Source organism: Hyla sarda, chromosome 1 (assembly GCF_029499605.1).
Source record: "Hyla sarda isolate aHylSar1 chromosome 1, aHylSar1.hap1, whole genome shotgun sequence".
Lineage (NCBI taxonomy): Eukaryota > Metazoa > Chordata > Amphibia > Anura > Hylidae > Hyla > Hyla sarda.
The window spans coordinates 147489919-147498531 of NC_079189.1; positions in this window are offsets into that span (position 1 = coordinate 147489919).

Below are 8613 nucleotides of genomic sequence, written 5' to 3' on the forward strand. Positions count from 1 at the left end.
CAAGACCATAGCAGAAATCTATTAGTAATTAAAAAGAAATCCAGTCCCTTGTCAGTGTATGTTAACCTCTTCAGGACTTGGGGCGTATGCATACGCCCTGCATCCCGAGTCCTTAAGGACGTAGGATACGCCCGTGGGAATTCCGGTCCCCGCCGCTAGCCGGTTGGGGTCCAGACCGGTATGCCTGCTGGAATCATTCAGCAGGCATCCCGGCACATCGCCGAGGGGGTCCTGAGACCCCCCAATGTCGGCGATCACAGAAAATTGCATGTCAATTCAGACATGCGATTTTCTGCTATTCCGGGCTTATCGGGTCTATGGTGACCCGATCACCCGGAAAATAGGGATGATCGGAGCTGTCAGTGTCAGCCCCAATCATCCTGAGGGATATGAGCGAGGTCGCAGTGCTGCGATCTCCACCTATCCCCTGCCATTGGTCAGAACTGAATTCTGACCAATGGCAGCGCAGGTAGGGAAGCGACGGTGGGGGGGGGGGAAGGTGGCAGTAAGCGATATTTACTGCTGCCCTTCCTAGTGGGTGCCAAACTGCAACTCCAAGCATGCCAAGACAGCCAAAGGCTGTCTGGGCATGCTGGGAGTTGTAGTTTTGGAACATCTGGAGGGTCACAGTTTGGAGACCACTGTTACAGTGGTGCCCAAACGGTAGCCCTCCAGATGTTGCCAAACTACAACTCCCAGCATGCCTAGACTGCCCAGGCATGCTGGGAGTTGTAGTTCTGTAACATCTGTCCCTTCAGATTTTGCAATTTTCATGACATTTTTGAAAATTGCTGCTCTACTTTGAAGCCCTCTAATTTTTTCAAAAAGTAAAAATATGTCCATTTTATGATGCCAATATAAAGTGGACATATTGTATTTGTGAATAAAAATTACATTTATTTGGAATATCCATTTTCCTTACAAGCAGAGAGTTAGAAAGTGCAAAATTTTCATAACATTTTAGGATTTTTTTTACCAAAAAAGGATGCAAGTAAACACAAAAATTTACCACCAAAATAAAGTAGAATATATCACGAAAAAACAATCTCAGAATCAGAATATTTGGTAAAAGTGTTTTAGAATTATTAATGCATAAAATGACGGTGGTCAGAATTGCGAAAAAGGGCTCAGTCCTTAAGGAGAAAAAGGGCTGCATCCTTAAAGGGGTACTCCGGTGAAAACCTTTTTTCTTTTAAATCAACTGGTGGCAGAAAGTTAAACATATTTGTAAATTACTTCTATTAAAAAATCTTAATCCTTCCAGTACTTATTAGCTGCTGAATGCTACAGAGGAAATTCCTTTCTTTTTGGAACACTGATGACATCACGAGCACAGTACTCTCTGCTGACATCTCTGTCCATTTTAGCAACCATGCATAGCAGATGAATGCTAAGGGCAGCATGGTGGCTCAGTGGTTAGCACTGCTGCCTTGCATTGCTGGGGACTTGGGTTCAAATCTCACTAAGGACAACAATAAATAAAGCGTTATTATTATATTAACGTCAGCAGAGAGAACTGTGGTCGTGATGTCATCAGAGAGCATTCCAAAAAGAAAATAATTTCCTCTGTAGTATTCAGCAGCTAATAAGTACAGGAAGGATTAAGTTTTTTTTAATAGAAGTAATATACAAATATGTTTAACTTTCTGCCACCAGTTGATTTAAAAGAAAAATGGTTTTCACCGGAGTACCCCTTTAACCTCTTAAGGACCCATGACGTATGCGTACATCATGAGTCCCGGTCCTGCGATATAACGCGGGGTCACACGGTGACCCCGCATTATATCGCGGCGGGCCCGGCGTCATAGTGAAGCCGGGACCCGCCTCTAATAGCGCGCGGCACTGATCGCTGTGCCGCGCGCTATTAACCCTTTAGCCGCGCGCTCAAAGCTGAGCCGCGCGGCTAAAAACGAAAGTAAAATGTGCCGGCTAGCTCAGGGAGCTGTTCGGGATCGCCGCGGTATAATCGCGGCATCCCAAACAGCTGTAGCACAGGAGGAGGTCTTCTTACCTTCTCCTGTGCTGTCCGATCGCCGAATGAATGCTTCAAGCCTGAGATCCAGGCTTGAGCATTCAATCGCCGAAAACACTGATTGATCCATTCCTATGGAGATGGATCAATCAGTGTAAAAGATAAGTACATGCAATGTTATAGACCCCTATAAGAGCTATAATGTTGCCTAAGAAAAGTGTAAAAAAATCATTAACCCTTTCAATTATCCCTTCCCCTAATAAAAGTTTGAATCACCCGGCATTTCCAAAAATAAAAAAAACATTATGTAAATAATAATAAAAATAAACATATGTGGTATCGCCGTGTGTGCAAATGTCCGAATTATAAAAATATACCGCTTTTTAAACCGCTCGTTCAATGGCGTACGCGCAAAAAAATTCCAAAGTCCAAAATAGCGCATTTTTGATCACTTTTTATACCACAAAAAAGTGAATCAAAAGTGATCAAAAAGTCTGATCAGAACAAAAATGGTATCGCTAAAAACTTCAGATGACGGCGCAAAAAATGAGTCCTCAAAGCGCCCTGAACACAGAAAAATTAAAAAGTTATAGGGGTCAAAAGATGACCATTTTAAACGTATAAATTTTCCTGCATGTATTCATGATTTTTTTCGGAAGTGATACAAATTCAAACCTATACAAGTAGGGTATCATTTTAACCGTATGGACCTACAGAATAAAAATAAGGTATCATTTTTTACAAAAAATGTACTGCGTAAAAACAGAAGCTTCCAAAACTTACAAAATAGTGTTTTTTCATCAATTTTGTCGCACATTGATTTTTTTTCCCGTTTCACCGTAAATTTTTGGGTAAAATGACTAATGTCATTACAAAGTAGAATTAGTGACGCAAAAATTAAGCCAATATGTATAATTTTAGGTGAAAATTTTTAAGAGTTATGATTTTTTAAAGTTAAGGAGGAAAAATTGAAAATGAAAAAACGGAAAAAGCCCGGGTCCTTAACCCCTTAACGACGCAGGACGTATATTTACGTCCTGCGCCGGCTCCCGCGATATGAAGCGGGATCGCGCCGCGATCCCGCATCATATCGCGTCGGTCCCGGCGCTAATCAACGGCCGGGACCCGCGGCTAATACCACACATCGCCGATCGCGGCGATGTGCGGTATTAACCCTTTAGAAGTGGCGGTCAAAGCTGACCGCCGCTTCTAAAGTGAAAGTGAAAGTGACTCGGCTGCTCAGTCGGGCTGTTCGGGACCGCCGCGGTGAAATCGCGGCGTCCCGAACAGCTGATCGGACACCGGGAGGGCTCTTACCTGCCTCCCCGGTGTCCGATCGACGAATGACTGCTCCGTGCCTGAGATCCAGGCAGGAGCAGTCAAGCGCCGATAATGCTGATCACAGGCGTGTTAATGCACGCCAGTGATCAGCATTAGAGATCAGTGTGTGCAGTGTTATAGGTCCCTATGGGACCTATAACACTGCAAAAAAAATGTAAAAAAAAAGTGTTAATAAAGGTCATTTAACCCCTTCCCTAATAAAAGTTTGAATCACCCCCCTTTTCCCATAAAAAAAATAAAACAGTGTAAAAAAAATAAAAAATAAACATATGTGGTATCGCCGCGTGCGTAAATGTCCGAACTATAAAAATATATCATTAATTAAGCCGTACGGTCAATGGCGTACGCGCAAAAAAATTCCAAAGTCCAAAAAAGCGTATTTTGGTCACTTTTTATATCATTAAAAAATGAATAAAAAGTGATCAAAAAGTCCGATCAAAACAAAAATCATACCGATAAAAACTTCAGATCACGGCGCAAAAAATGAGTCCTCATACCACCCCATACGTGGAAAAATAAAAAAGTTATAGGGGTCAGAAGATGACATTTTTAAACGTATAAATTTTCCTGCATGTAGTTATGATTTTTTCCAGAAGTGCGACAAAATCAAACCTATATAAGTAGGGTATCATTTTAACCGTATTGACCTACAGAATAATGATAAGGTGTAATTTTTACCGAAATATGCACTGTGTAGAAACGAAAGCCCCCAAAAGTTACAAAATGGCGTTTTTTTTTTCAATTTTGTCGCACAATGATTTTTTTTTCCGTTTCGCCGTGCATTTTTGGGTAAAATGACTAATGTCACAGCAAAGTAGAATTGGCGACGCAAAAAATAAGCCATAATATGGATTTTTAGGTGGAAAATTGAAAGGGTTATGATTTTTAAAAGGTAAGGAGGAAAAAACGAAAGTGCAAAAACGGAAAAACCCTGAGTCCTTAAGGGGTTAATATCAGCTGGTTCAGTCCCAACAGTCCCAACACAGGGCCGGCCTTAGGTGTTCAGGTGCCCTGTGCGAGTTAACCTTGTGGCGCCCCCCACCCCCCCTATTACCCCATAAACATACACAAAGAGGAAAAAAATCTTTGTAACAAATATTTTCTTTAATTTTTTTATTTATTTTATTTTTATTTTAATCATTCCCCTGCCCCCTTAATCAGTCCCATGCCCCCTTTAATCAGATGCAGTATAGTTCCCCCACATTAGGTGCAGTATAGCTCCCCACAGTAGGTGCAGTATAGTTCCCCCCACATTAGGTGTAGTATATTTCCCCACATTAGGTGCAGTATAGTTCCCCCACATTAGGTGCAGTATAGTTCCCCCACATTAGGTGCCGTATAGTTCCCCACATTAGGTGCAGTATAGTTCCCCACATTAGGTGCAGTATAGTTCTCCACATTAGGTGCAGTATAATTCCCCACATTAGGTGCAGTATAGTTCCCCCACATTAGGTGCAGTACAGTTCTCCCACAATAGGTGCAGTACAGTTCCCCCACATTAGGTGCAGTATAGTTCCCCACATTAGGTGAAGTATAGCTCCCCTACATTAGGTTGGCAGTATAGTTCTCCACATCAGTTGCAGTATAGCTCCCCACATTAGGTGCAGTATAGTTCCCCCACATTAGGTGCAGTATAGCTCCCCCACATTAGCTGCAGTATAATGTTCCCCCACATTAGGTGCAGTATAGTTCCCCACATTAGGTGCAGTATAGTTCCCCACATTAGGTGCAGTATAGTTCCCAACATTAGGTGCAGTATAGCTCCCCACATTAGGTGCAGTATAGTTCCCAACATTAGGTGCAGTATAGCTCCCCATATTAGGTGCAGTATAGTTCCCCCACATTAGGTGCAGTATAATGTTCCCCCACATTAGGTACAGTATAGTTCCCCACATTAGGTGCAGTATAGTTCCCAACATTAGGTGTAGTATAGCTCCCCACATTAGGTGCAGTATAGTTCCCCCACATTAGGTTGGCAGTATAGTTCCCCACATCAGGTGCAGTATAGCTCCCCACATTAGGTGCAGTATAGTTCCCCACATTAGATGCAGTATAGTTCCCCACATTAGGTTGGCAGTATAGTTCCCCCACATTAGGTGCAGTATAGCTCCCCCACATTAGGTTGGCAGTATAGTTCCCCACATTAGGTGCAGTATAGCCCCACATTAGGAAGAAGCAGGTTCCCCACATTAGGTGCAGTATAGCTCCCCACATTGGGTGCAGTATAGCCCCACATTAGGAAGAAGCAGTATCCCCACATTAGGTAGTAGCAGGTTCCCCAAATTCGGTAGCATTGTCGTTCCCCCATTCCCCCCCTCCCCCCACCGACTCACATACACACACACAGGCAACCACACATGCACACACAGACAGACAACCACACATGCACACACACTGACACCCACACATACACATAGACAACCTGACCTGCGCTGCGCTTCTCTTCTCTCCGGCGGCACCCCGAAGAGTGACGTCACTGACGTCCTGTGCGGGTCTGCGGAGGTACGTCACATGTGCGACGTCCCTCTCTTCAGACTCGGGCCGCCAGCCAACCGGAGACACGAAGGAGGTGAAGCCTTCCGGTGTAATGAAGAAAACTGTGCCCTGAAGCGGAATGTGACCCTCCGCATAGGGACACAGTTGAGGGAGGGTAGTTGGAATGTAATGAGGGGGAGCGGTCTGCAAAGCAGAAAACTGTGTCCCTGCGCTGCTTGCACGAAGCAGGGCTAAATCCCAGGCGTCGGGCAATACAAATTATATATACTTGGTGCGAGCTGTGTCGGCCGCCCGGCGCCCCAGTTGCTATGGCGCCCTGTGTGGCAGCACAGCTCGCACACCTCTAAGGCTGGCCCTGTCTACAAACAGGTCTCATAGCCAAGGTGCCACATAAGACACATTTCATGATGGGTAAAAGCAAAGAGTTGTCTCAAGACCGTCGCAACCTAATTGTTGCAAAATATAACAATGATGTTGGTTAAAGGCGCATTTTTAAGCTTCTTCCATTCCATGAACACTGTTGGAGTCATAATATGGAAGTGGAAAGACAATCATTTCACCATAAATTTGTAATGCAAAAGAGCTTTATTGAACAGACCCATAAAATACAAAGGTATGACTAAACAATCAGTAGCAGAATAGAGACGGCCTTGAAAGGCCTAGATATAAAGCAGGTCATTAACAGTGGAAAGACAAAATGTAATATGCAATAACCAACAGCAACTCAGGGTAACACTCAGACTGAACAGAATGAATAGGTCACAATACTTGCCATGTCGTGAATGGTGAGACTGTAAGTGAAAGAGGCAGGTAGGGCAAGAACTAGGGTGGACCATACCACGGGGCTGGAAAAAGTCAAGGAAAGAAGTCAGTTCTGGGGGAGAAACACATAGATCAAGACAGGAGAGAACAAATACACATAGGAGAAAGAAACTAGGATAATATATAGTAGTATCAAGAAAGAAAAAGGAACAACACAAAAGAGGACAAGAACATAAACCACAGCCGAGGCGGAAGCCCACAGGAGCCCCACCACAAGGTGAGCAGTTCCAGGAAGAGAGAACAAATCCAGGTATATCAGGAGCACAATAGAAGGGGACCTCAGCGCAAAAGCCTTTACGTCGGAGAGGAGCAGTATGTCGACCTTGGAATCCAGGTATTACCAAACCGAGACACATCAGCAGGATGAACTGCCAAAAGTTCCTCCGTATGTTTAATCTGACCAACTTCCGAAAACCACTCCTCGAGAGAGGGAGGATCAGGGCATTTCCATTTACGGGGGATAACAGGTTTGGCTGCCTAGAGAAGATGACTGGCCAATTACTTTTTGTGATCTTGTGAATGACCTGAAGAACGGTTTCAGTTTCGGGCATCCCCACCAGATATGCGTCATTGTACCCTTGTCACCTCCACATCGCCAGCAAGAGCCTGGCCCTGAAGGGCACCCCGGTGAAGTAGCGACGTTACTCGGTACCATATAGACAACATTTTATAGTTTATCTTTTGAGATTTCATGGAAATTTTATGGGTCAGGAAGAAACACCTGAACCATTGATCAGGAGGAAAAGATTTGCCTAACTCGAACACCCACGCTCAGCAAAAAGACGGGAGGGTTTCCGTTCTGGGAGACAATAGTAAACCATAAATGACAGAGATGGAGTGATGAGGGTACGAGGAGGCCAAGCTTAAGCATTCAAAAGGGCATCAAAGTGTGATGTAGGGTTGAACGGTTAGGTAGACTAGAATAAAAATGTTGTAGCTGCAAAGGGTGCACGCCTAAACGGTGGGCAATCCCCCAGCAAGGCATCTAAGGACTTGAGCGTACCTCCAGCTAGAACATGATGAAAGCAGAGAGGGGAGGCCAATGAAGCCCCAAGAAAACCAACATCAGAGGAAGACCCAGTGGAGAACTGAGGATTATCAGTCATAGGGAGCATGGGATTGCGTATGATGTGGGGAAATTGTGTTGGGAAGAGGGGGACCAAGTCCAGGTTAAGGTGGAAAGGGCTTTGGGGCATATCTCCTGCACCAAGCGTACCCATAAGTCCAGGACGCGTGCATAGGCTCAAGCCAGATAAGACAGGTGGCCATCTGGGAGGCCTACTCCGCCTAGAGTCTTAGGGCGTGTTGGGGTGAGCCGGTTAAGGGCTAGCTGAGGCCCACACAAAGGAGCCAAAGCATGCCTGCAGTTGTCGCCAAGGAATATGAATGGGAATGGTCTGCAGTAAGTAGAGCAGGCGAGGCATCAGGGTCATTTTAATAATACTAATCCAACCAAACCATGAAAAGTCTTTGCACTTCCAGGACTCTAAATCCGTCTGGAAACACGCCAATAGGGTAGAGAAATTAAGGGAAAATAAACGGAAGAGGTCAAAAGGGATTACCGTTCCCAAATAAGTAATACCCCCATTAAGCCAACTGAAGGGGAAGGTAGATTGCAGGAAGGGCACTGTATGTCCAGGTAAGGAGACATTGAGTGTTTCCGATTTTGAAAGGTTAATTTTGAAGTTCGACCATGCCCCAAATTCAGCCAAGCGAGACACCAGGCAAGGAAGAGACACCAGCTGGTCAGTGATATAAACCAAAAGGTCATCTGCAAAAGCAGAGCATTTAAACATGCAGTCCCCTATAGACACAACATGGATATCAGGGTCCGCTCTGATACTAGCAAGGAGGAGCTCCATCACCAGGATATACAGGAGGGAAGATAGGGGCAGCCCTTCCTGGTGCCATTACGGATAGAGAATAGGGCGGAGAGGGAGCCATTAATTTTTAGCCAGGCTGTAGGAGTATGATACAAGGCT